Consider the following 11,707-nt stretch of genomic DNA (forward strand, 5'->3'; position numbering starts at 1 on the left):
CTTGATCACGATCGGTTCCGGCGCCACGAACGGGCAGCACCTCCATACTCGGTCACACGTTCGGTTGTTGATGAAGACGACATCCTTCTCCCCGTTCCAGCGGGCAGCGGAAGTAGTAGCTCCTCCTTGAATCCGGCAGCACGACGGCGTGGTGGCGGTGGCAGTGGAGATCTCCGGCGGAGCTTCGCTAAGCATATGCGGGAGAAGTGGAGGAGGAGAAGAAGCTAGGGTTTGGGGAGAGAGGGGGGTTGGGCGCCGGCCCTCTAAGGGGTGCGGCCAAGGCTGAGCCAAAGAGTGGTGTAACATCCCAAGTTTCAACCATAATAAACAAGAAAGAGAAATTCCCCAAACCCAAATTTTGCAATTAACAAAAACTTTTTCCATGCATATAGTGCCACATATAGATATATGCATTTGAGTGATATTCTTTTGTGCAATTGCCATGATGAGTGTTAGTATGATTAAATATTGTTATGTGAACCCTAAGCAAGATCACTAAACCCTAATTTGAGGGGAAATGGAGAAGATGAGAAAAACTCATTTCTCACTCACATACACAATATGCTTTTTAGCAAATCCTCAACCAAGGCCAAGATTGCTTGCCCCATTGCTTCTAAAATGCTTCAATGTGATAAACTAACACTTTTGCATCCTTGGAGCAAGAATCAAATCAAAAGGAATCAAGATTTCATCATACATGTGATAATGGTCACTTAACCCAAAATTATTTTCTTCACTACTTTACCCCTCTGTATTTCTCAAATCTTAAACTAAGCAAGGTCAACTAACGCCAGGTCATCCAAGACCATGTCAAGATGAGTAACTTTGATGTTGACCACCCTCCCTAAAGTTGACTAGGTTGACCAGAATAAGAGGGCAAAGAGGGAACCCGAGAGAGAGAAGAAGATCACCTCAAATTTGAAATGTTGCAAATCACTTCCAAATTGAGTGCCACCACCACCAATACATCACAATAATTATATAAATGAGATTCACCAAAGAGATTTTCAAAATTCAAAAGAAAGTTTCATGCGGGCATTTTGTCGAACAGGTGGCGGCGACATCTGGAATTTGTGTTACATGCTATTGTCCAGCAGATTTGAGCCTAAACCACTTTTGCAATGTGATCATCAGCCTCCCCTACACCCCCTGCCTCTAGCCCAGTACTTGCATGGTCGATTAAAGTCGAGGAGAAACCCTAAAACCTGCCAAACAATGCCATGCCGGCCACCTTTGGCACTCCTCTCCCTGGCCTCTCCCTCGTCGTTTCTCCATGTCCTCGAGCATCCCTGCAGCACAAGGACGCCAACGGTACGCAGCCCCAGCTCGCCAAGGCTTGGCATTGGCCAGCAGCAGCGCGTCCAAAACGTGCCAGGACGTGCCAGCCGGCGTGGTGATCACGCCCTGGACGCGCCAGGACGCCACGCACTCGACCGCTACCGTCCTCGCCCTGCATCCCTATCACCGCGTCGAGCATCGCCTCTGCACCCTCTACACGCTAGACGAACGCCCGTGCCTGCCCTGCACCGTCGCCGTCGCCCTAGACCAAATGATGCCGCGCGCCCCGTGATAGACATTGCCAGCGCTCGAGCTCTCCCATCACCCTTTTCTCTGTCTCGATACAGGTTGAGCATCTCCAGTACACCGGCTAGCCGTAGCAGTCCTTCGCTTGCCCTTTCGCTCGCTGGAAACGCCACGCCATGGCCGCGCCCTTGCAGCACCCCGCGGCACCCATCGACACTATAAATAGAGGCCCTCCCAGCAAGCTCTCCTCACACCAATCGACTCCCCTCTCACCACTGATCTTCCTCACCACCATAGCTCGTTCGATTGCCGCCGGAGGAGAAGCAATTTCAAGATCGGAGCCGCCGGGGGACGCAGCTCACCGTCGACGATTGGCGCCACCCCGAGCGCCGCCGCTGCTCCCAAGCTCTTCCCCATCTACTACACCTTCACCGCGCATATCGCCCGAGACCTGCATCGGCCTGGTAGGCTCTCCGACCCCCTACTGCCGCCGTGACCTCGTCGGAATCCCGTCGGTGACGACGACGCTCACCCGCCGTCGATCCTCTTTCTAATCCTACGGTCGAGATAGAAAATACCGCTTCGGCGTTTAAAGAGGCGCCGACAGGTGGCCCCCACCCTGTCAGCGCGGCCCGAGCGCGCCCAACGCGTGTTGGGCTGCGAAGTGCTGTTGAATTTCGTTTCGGCCCAATAACTCTTCCCGCCTAAGCCCACAAATTTCAAATCCAGTTTATTCTTTATTCAAATTGCTCTGCTGAATGTTTAGTAAAATTTGAATAATTTGAATTCTACCAAACCAAATCTAGCAAACTTTATACTGTTGGAAAGCCCATGACTTTATCTATCCAATGCCACTGGCCCCATCTCCATTTTCTTTGTAGATTTAATTTGACAAAAAAGACAAGACAGGGACTTTTGCACATTCAAACTTTATTTAAAATTCAACCAGAATAGATTTTTAAGTAATTCCAATTCTAATAAATCACAAATGATGTCCTCTAATTGATTATGCAATAACATAGCCCTGTTGTTTGTATGATCATGGACTAGATCAAATAAAATGGCTATGTAGTCATTTCTAGAGCTTTTTAAAGTGGAATTCAAACTCAACCCTAATATGAGAATTACCTCTCATTTAAATTTTGATCCTAAGTACTAATAACCAGGGGGAATGACTTAGGCTAATGAACCCTTGAGAATTACTACTTAGAGATTTTAATTCATTTAAATGTTAAGTTTTAAAACTAGGTGAAGTATAGCACTTCAATTAAATTGAACTCACATATAATAGATATGAAATGTTGACTTTGTGTCAACCTATATTTCATACCTTATTATTATATGAAGAGATTAAATCTTAATAAGAGGTAGTGAAAAGAAATGATTTCTTTAAAGACCTACCTACCAAATTTAACTTTGAGGAATGATGAGAGGAAATTATTTTTCTTTCAAATAAAGACAAATCCAATAATCCACCATGCCATGTTTGATTGATGATAGGACTAGTGTGTGAACTATTTTGAGTGCCTCTAGTTTAGTATGTGAGCTTGGTTTAGTATTTATACCTCGTATTCGTATATAGACGCTAGTAACGAGGAGTACCAAGAGGAGGAGGGCTACTCTCGTGAAGAAGAAGAGAACTTCGATAACTACCCAGCTCAAGGCAAGCTAACCCTTGCTGAAAACAAGTGCTTAGCTCTACAAGAGCAAAGGCATCCTTACCCTTTACTTTTATATATTACCTATCCCATGTTTTTACTTGCTTTTGCTTTTGCTTATTTATTTCAAAGTACTTTTTGATTTATGATTTACTTGTCTGGAATAGAACAAGAGTATCAAAGTTAGCCTAAGCAAATAAAGCTAGATAGCACCCCCTCATGACTAGTTGCTATCGCTAAGAACTAAAATTGACTACTCTAGATGGGAACATTTGTGAAATGAACTAAAGTGAAAGATTTTGAAGGTGAATGTGACCTTGAGGAGATGGTGATTTTTGATAAAATAGATGATTGAGTTTGAATGCGATCCCCTTCCAATTATACAAGTACCCCCACAATACCTGATTATGGGTAGGGCTTAACTAGAAGCTTGTGTATTTTAGTATGGGTTCCCTCTGAACAAACATCATAGGGGTTACGCTGCGGCTGCCTCCGTTACTTGTGGATTGATGTTGAAATGAGGTGAATGTACGGCCCAAGCCCTGTGCAGTTCCCGGGTTAACTGCGGTTTCCACCGGGAGGCCAAGCTCATGGGGAGAGGTGCTCATACTAGCATATATAAGTGAAAGGTTTCAATTGATGATCCGCGTACTGTGTTACGATGATTCGAGGTTACCCTCGACGGATGTAATCAAAAGTTGTGGCACAAGAGTACAACCTCTGCAGAGTGTTAAACCTATTCGAATAGCCGTGTCCACGGTTACGGACGATTGGAAAGGCCATACTATCTCCGTTATCATTAAAATGTTTTGATTCTAGAAATGAATGGTGGCTTGAAAGGTGACATTATGGTGATCCATAATGAGTTGTGGGAATGACACTAATGTTCCCACTTGAGTTAGTCTAGCACATGATAAGGCTTTACCAAAGATTTATGAAACTAAAACTTGGCTTTATGCAAACAAACCTAGAGCTTAGCACCCCCTTTCACTTAATGAGTATTTATCTTAGAGTTAGTTTGCGAGTACTTTAAAAAGTACTCATGGCTTTGCCCTGGCTATTCAAATGCCAGACTATGAAGGAGAGCACCAGTATCAGGATGACGGACAACAGGACGTCTACGATAACTAGGATCGTCTTCGAACGTCAAGCATTGCCTGTGGAATAGATCGTCCACTACTACTTCGCTTCCGCTACTATTTGTGATGTTGAACAATATATTCGTGTAATATTGGATCATGTGATCTATGGTTGTAAGACAATATGTGTTGTAATAAATGATGACTCTATGCTACTTACTATTATGTCTCGCAAAAACATTATTCCTGGGATTGCGATGTACGGCATAATAGGCATCGGGACTTAAAAATCCGGGTGTTGACAAGTTGGTATCAGAGCCATTGTTTGACCTTAGGAAACCCTAGTTAGAATGGACGCTCAAAAACTTAGTTTCAAATTCCATGATTTGACTAGTTATGAAAACCTTATTCACCTTCTTACCTTGAAGAGTCTTTTACAAACTTTAAATTCATGCCCTTCTTCTAAGTGAATTAAAATTTGGAACACTTGCACTTATCTAACTTAATCATCTCATCTCTCTACAGATGGATCACGTCGTGGACGCGCAGCCCTTTCTCCAGACTGAGTTCTATCAGTTGGGGAACGGTGGAGAGATCATCTTCGAGAGGGACCTCTTCTCCCTCTCAGAGTTCCTCGGGCGCCCACCACCGGAAGTCTTTGGCGGAATGCTGAATGACCAACCTGGGGGTCAACTTCAGTGGGTGATCATGGTGGACCTTCGTGGAAGGTTCACGCTCCCAATGAGCGCAAGGATCCAGTTCTCCTTCAGGGAGAACAACTGGGCGGATGGTCTCGCAAGGGGACTTCAGGAAGGACTCGCACGTCTGTGCGGGCAAAACTTCATGGACTTCACCGACAGTCGCTTTGTGCACTATGCAAGGCACAACTCACTCGGAGTGCCAATGAACCTGCCGTCACACCCGCAGCTTCGCCACCATGTTGATCATCTTGACTTCATGCTGAGTGAGACCCGCATCGACCTCGACAACTCCCGCGAATACGCCAACCACACTCACATCCAGTTGGCGCAGCAGGCGGAGACCATCAAGGTCATCGCCGGAGAACGCAGGGCACTCCACCGTGCCAACCAGAAGAAGGATCACGCCATCAACCGCCTGAAGGCCAGGATCGCCACTCTGAAGGCGACCATCGCTGCACAAGCTGAGCAGATCCAGGAGCTGGAAGGCGAAGGTGAAGGGGAGAACATCCAGGGGGACGGCTACTCCTACGTCAGCAACGACGACGACTACGAGGAGGAGGAAGACGACGACCTGGAGTTCCACCCTTACGAGGATGGCCACGAGCACCTCGATGCCGGGGTAGACAATGTCTACCCTATCAACGTCGATGGCGAGTAGTCCCGTCTGAGCACTTGCCCCCGTGTTATGTATTGGTCCTTTGTACCCGCCCCATGTATCGTAGTTTGTTGAAAGGGTTCTTAAAACCCTCCTGAACATTTGGCTTGTAATATGTGCTACCTCCATGACTATGTTTGTGTGTGTGTAATATTATTATTATTATGAATCAAGTTTAAATTGTATTTTATCCCAAAATGAGCCATAGACATTTCCCTCTTATCTCATGATCCCTATCACTGTTCAGATGGCACCCCCAACTCGCAACATGACTCAGGAGGCAATGCTGCAGATGCTGCAACAGATGTTGGCTGATAGAGAAGTTGAGAGAGCTGAACGGCAAGCCAACCTAGCTGCACTTCAACAACTTGCTCAGGGCAATCAAGGCCACGGAAACCACGACCACCCAGGGTCAAAGCTGAAAAACTTCCAGAACACTAACCCACCTGTGTTCAACAAGACAGAGGAACCCCTCGATGCTGATGATTGGCTCCAGACTATGGAGAACAATCTCGAGGTTGCCGGAGTGGAGGACAACGAGAAGGTGTTGTTCGCCACCCACTATCTGGCTGGACCTGCACGTGCCTGGTGGACAAGTACCCGCGCCTTACATGCGGGGAACCTGATGACTTGGGAAGACTTCAAACTCAAGTTTAGCAAGTATCATGTGCCCCCGGGTTTGATTAAGAAGATGAGGGATGAGTTCAGGGAATTGAAGCAAGGCAGAATGACCGTGGTAGAATACCGCGACAAGTTCCTCACTTTGTCAAGGTACGCCCCGGATGAGACGGACACCGTCGAGAAGAGGAAGGAGAGGTTTCTGAATGGACTGCATGATGAGATGCAGACTGTACTGATCAATATCCCCTTTGCTGACTTAGAAGCCCTCGTTGACTCCGCCATTCAGATGGAGGGGAAGATACACCAAGCCAATGAGAACCGCAAGCGCCGTATGATGAACCAGAGTGGGCCCAGCAACAACCACAAGTATCGCCCCAACTCAGGTGGAGGGTTCGCCCCAAGAAACAACAAGCCCCCGATGCAGAATCCACGTCCGAGTTATCAGAACCGGAGTGAAGGAAACCCCAGGTCAGGAGGACACAACAACTACAACAACAACAACAGCAACTTCAACCGCGCCCCACCTCGCGCCCCCAACAATAACTCCAACCCTGCTCCAAGGACTGGGAGCAACGCTGTTCCCATCACCCCCAAGGACAAGTCAACCTACAACTGCTACGAGTGCGGAGTAGCTGGGCACTTCTCCTATGAGTGCCCCAAGAAGCTCGCCAAGACTGCCGCCAACACCTCGGGCCCTGCGCAGCAGCAGCGTCGTGTCACCAACAACAAGAAGTTCGCCCCCAACAACCCGAACAACCGCAACGGCCGCCTCTACCACATGAATGCAGAAGAAGCTCAGGAAGCCCCAGACGTTGTGCTGGGTATGTTCTCTGTTAACTCAATACCCGCAAGAGTGCTGTTTGATTCTGGAGCATCGCATTCATTCATTACCAAAGATTTTGCATGCACTAGTAAGATTCAACCCATCAGTTTGAAGCATGTCATGATAGTTCAAATACCTGGATCAACAACTAAAGCTAGAAAAATTTGCAAAGATGTGCCAATCAGAATACATGAAATAGAATTCTATGCAAATTTGATTGTTTTGGGAGCCAAAGGTTTGGAAGTAGTCCTGGGAATGGACTGGATGGCGAAACATCATGGACTGATTGATTGTGCCAAGAAGGCCATCACCATGACTAGTAGCACCGGAATAATAGTCGAACACATATCTGAAAAGATGCCCCGAAAATTTACCTGTAACCAAAGCCTAGCCAAACCCACCTTGGATCAGATCAGGGTCGTTTGTCGATATCCTGATGTGTTCCCGGATGATCTACCCGGTATGCCCCCAGATCGGGATATCGAGTTTATCATCGAGTTAATCCCCGGAACCGGACCTATAGCCCAGAGAGCCTACAGCATGAACCCGGCAGAGTTAGTGGAACTGAAGAAGCAGCTGGATGATATGCTATTCAAAGGTCTGATTCAACCAAGTGCGTCACCCTGGAGATCGCCAGTTTTGTTTGTGGATAAAAAGGACGGTGCCACTCGTTTGGTTACGGACTATCGTAAGCTTAACGATGTCACCATTAAGAACAAGTATCCGTTGCCCAAGATAGAAGATCTGTTTGACCAGCTGACCGGAGCCCGAGTATTCTCAAAGATTGATCTGCGGACAGGATACCATCAGTTGAAGATTCGTGCCACCGATATCCCCAAAACTGCCTTTACCACCAGATATGGATTGTATGAGTACAATGTCATGTCATTTGGATTGACCAATGCCCCCGCTTACTTCATGAATCTCATGAATAAGATCTTTATGAACTTCCTGGACAAGTTTGTCGTTGTTTTCATCGACGACATCCTCATTTACTCCAAGTCCGAGGAAGAACATGAGCAACATTTGGAAGTGGTCCTAGATACCCTTCAGGAACATCAGTTGTATGCCAAGTTCAGCAAGTGTGAATTCTGGTTGAAAGAAGTAGGATTCTTGGGTCACATCTTGTCAGCCGGAGGAATTGCCGTTGACCCCGCAAAAATCAAGACTGTTGAAGAATGGAAAGCCCCAACCACTCAGACCGAAGTCCGTGCTTTTCTTGGATTGGCGGGATATTACCGCCGATTCGTTGAAGGGTTCTCGAGTATAGCAAGACCGATGACCCAATTGTTGAAGAAGGACCGGAAGTTCGAATGGACCGACAAGTGTGAAGAGAGCTTTCAACAGCTCAAGTTAAGATTGACAACAGCCCCAATATTGGTGATGCCGGATATTACCAAGCCCTTCGATGTGTACTGTGGCGCCTCCAAGATTGGTCTTGGATGTGTGCTGATGCAAGAAGGCAAAGTGATATCTTACCTATCAAGACAGCTGAAGCCGCATGAACAGAACTACCCAACCCATGATTTAGAGCTAGCAGCGGTGGTGTTAGCGCTGAAAGTATGGCGTCATTACCTCATGGGTAATCGATGCGAGGTTTACTCGGATCACAAGAGCACGAAGTATATCTTCACCCGAAGGAGCTGAATATGAGACAGCGCAGATGGATAGAGTTAATCAAGGATTACGACATGGAAATCCATTATCACCCCGGCAAGGCCAATGTGGTAGCAGATGCTCTGAGTAGACTGCCGTGTCAGTTGAACTCCCTGTTAGCAATTGAGCAACCTAGCCTGTTTGAAGAGTTTGAACAGTTTAGACTTGAACTGGTTAGCGAAGGATACCTCGTGACATTGAACTCCAACCCACCCTGATTAGTCAGATCAAAGAAGCTCAGAAAGGAAATGCTAGCATTGACGGAATCAAGAACCAAATAGCCGCCGGAAAAGCACCAGGATTCACCGTAGATGAAGAAGGAGTGCTATGGTATAACAAGCGCCTTTGCGTACCGTCAGACTCAGAATTGAAGCAAGTTATCCTGAAAGAAGCTCACGACACCCTATACTCCATTCACCCCGGAGGAACCAAGATGTACCAGGATTTGAAGGAACAATTCTGGTGGCATGGAATGAAGAGAGAAATTGGAAGCTACATCGCCAAGTGTGACATCTGTCAAAGAGTCAAAGCAGAACACCAACGCCCCGCAGATCGTTGCAACCCCTCTGATTCCCGAATGGAAGTGGGATTCCGTAGGAATGGACTTCATCACCGGACTGCCCAAGTCTAGTAAAGGAAATGATTCCATCTGGGTAGTGGTCGACAGACTGACCAAAGTCGCCCACTTCATCCCCGTCAAGACCACCTATCAAGGACCGAGACTCGCAGAGCTATATATCTCAAGGATAGTCAGCCTGCACGGAACCCCGAAGTCGATAGTATCCGACAGAGGATCCCAATTCACCTCCCGATTCTGGCAGAAAGTCCATGAAGGACTCGGAACTCGCCTGAATTTCAGCACAGCCTATCACCCGCAGACAGATGGACAGACAGAAAGAGTCAACCAAATATTAGAAGATATGTTGAGAGCATGTGTGCTAGAGTATGGATCTAAGTGGGAAGACTGCTTGCCGTACGCAGAATTCTCGTACAACAACAGCTACCAAGCCAGCTTGCAGATGGCCCCCTTCGAAGCACTGTATGGAAGGAAGTGCCGTACCCCTCTGAATTGGTCGGAAGTAGGAGAGAGTCAAATCTTTGGACCAGATATTCTCCGAGAAGCCGAAGAGAAGGTTCACAAGATTCGTGAGTACCTCAAGACAGCCCAATCAAGACAGAAGAGCTACGCCGACAAGAGACGCAGAGAGATGACCTTCGATATCGGAGATTTCGTATATCTCAAGGTGTCCCCTCTTAAAGGAATGCAGAGATTCCAGCTTAGAGGAAAGCTTGCACCTCGATATGTCGGACCTTTCAAAGTCCTGAGCCGCCGAGGAGAAGTATCTTATCAGCTGGAGTTACCGGAAGAAATGTCAGCGGTGCACAATGTGTTTCACATCTCGCTACTCCGGAAGTGTTTAGAAGTACCTGAGAAGACCGAGGTTTTCAAGAACATCGACCATCGAGCTGTGGATATCAACTCAGATCTGACCTACCGCGAAGTACCTATTCGCATCCTGGAAGAAGCCTTCAGAACCACCCGTACTCGAAGTATCAAGTTTCTGAAGATCCAATGGAGTAATCACACCGAAGAAGAAGCCACTTGGGAGAGAGAAGACTTTATGAGGACTGAGTACCCAGATCTCTTTAGTACCTAGTTTTCTCAGATCTCGGGATGAGATCTTTTGTAAGGGGGAAGGGTTTGTAACATCCCAAGTTTCAACCATAATAAACAAGAAAGAGAAATTCCCCAAACCCAAATTTTGCAATTAACAAAAACTTTTTCCATGCATATAGTGCCACATATAGATATATGCATTTGAGTGATATTCTTTTGTGCAATTGCCATGATGAGTGTTAGTATGATTAAATATTGTTATGTGAACCCTAAGCAAGATCACTAAACCCTAATTTGAGGGGAAATGGAGAAGATGAGAAAAACTCATTTCTCACTCACATACACAATATGCTTTTTAGCAAATCCTCAACCAAGGCCAAGATTGCTTGCCCCATTGCTTCTAAAATGCTTCAATGTGATAAACTAACACTTTTGCATCCTTGGAGCAAGAATCAAATCAAAAGGAATCAAGATTTCATCATACATGTGATAATGGTCACTTAACCCAAAATTATTTTCTTCACTACTTTACCCCTCTGTATTTCTCAAATCTTAAACTAAGCAAGGTCAACTAAAGCCAGGTCATCCAAGACCATGTCAAGATGAGTAACTTTGATGTTGACCACCCTCCCTAAAGTTGACTAGGTTGACCAGAATAAGAGGGCAAAGAGGGAACCCGAGAGAGAGAAGAAGATCACCTCAAATTTGAAATGTTGCAAATCACTTCCAAATTGAGTGCCACCACCACCAATACATCACAATAATTATATAAATGAGATTCACCAAAGAGATTTTCAAAATTCAAAAGAAAGTTTCATGCGGGCATTTTGTCGAACAGGTGGCAGGCAGCATCTGGAATTTGTGTTACATGCTATTGTCCAGCAGATTTGAGCCTAAACCACTTTTGCAATGTGATCATCAGCCTCCCCTACACCCCTGCCTCTAGCCCAGTACTTGCATGGTCGATTAAAGTCGAGGAGAAACCCTAAAACCTGCCAAACAATGCCATGCCGGCCACCTTTGGCACTCCTCTCCCTGGCCTCTCCCTCGTCGTTTCTCCATGTCCTCGAGCATCCCTGCAAAGACAAGGACGCCAACGGTACGCAGCCCCAGCTCGCCAAGGCTTGGCATTGGCCAGCAGCAGCGCGTCCAAAACGTGCCAGGACGTGCCAGCCGGCGTGGTGATCACGCCCTGGACGCGCCAGGACGCCACGCACTCGACCGCTACCGTCCTCGCCCTGCATCCCTATCACCGCGTCGAGCATCGCCTCTGCACCCTCTACACGCTAGACGAACGCCCGTGCCTGCCCTGCACCGTCGCCGTCGCCCTAGACCAAATGATGCCGCGCGCCCCGTGATAGACATTGCCAGC

This window comes from Lolium perenne, chromosome 2 (genome assembly GCF_019359855.2).
Source record: "Lolium perenne isolate Kyuss_39 chromosome 2, Kyuss_2.0, whole genome shotgun sequence".
Taxonomy (NCBI): domain Eukaryota; kingdom Viridiplantae; phylum Streptophyta; class Magnoliopsida; order Poales; family Poaceae; genus Lolium; species Lolium perenne.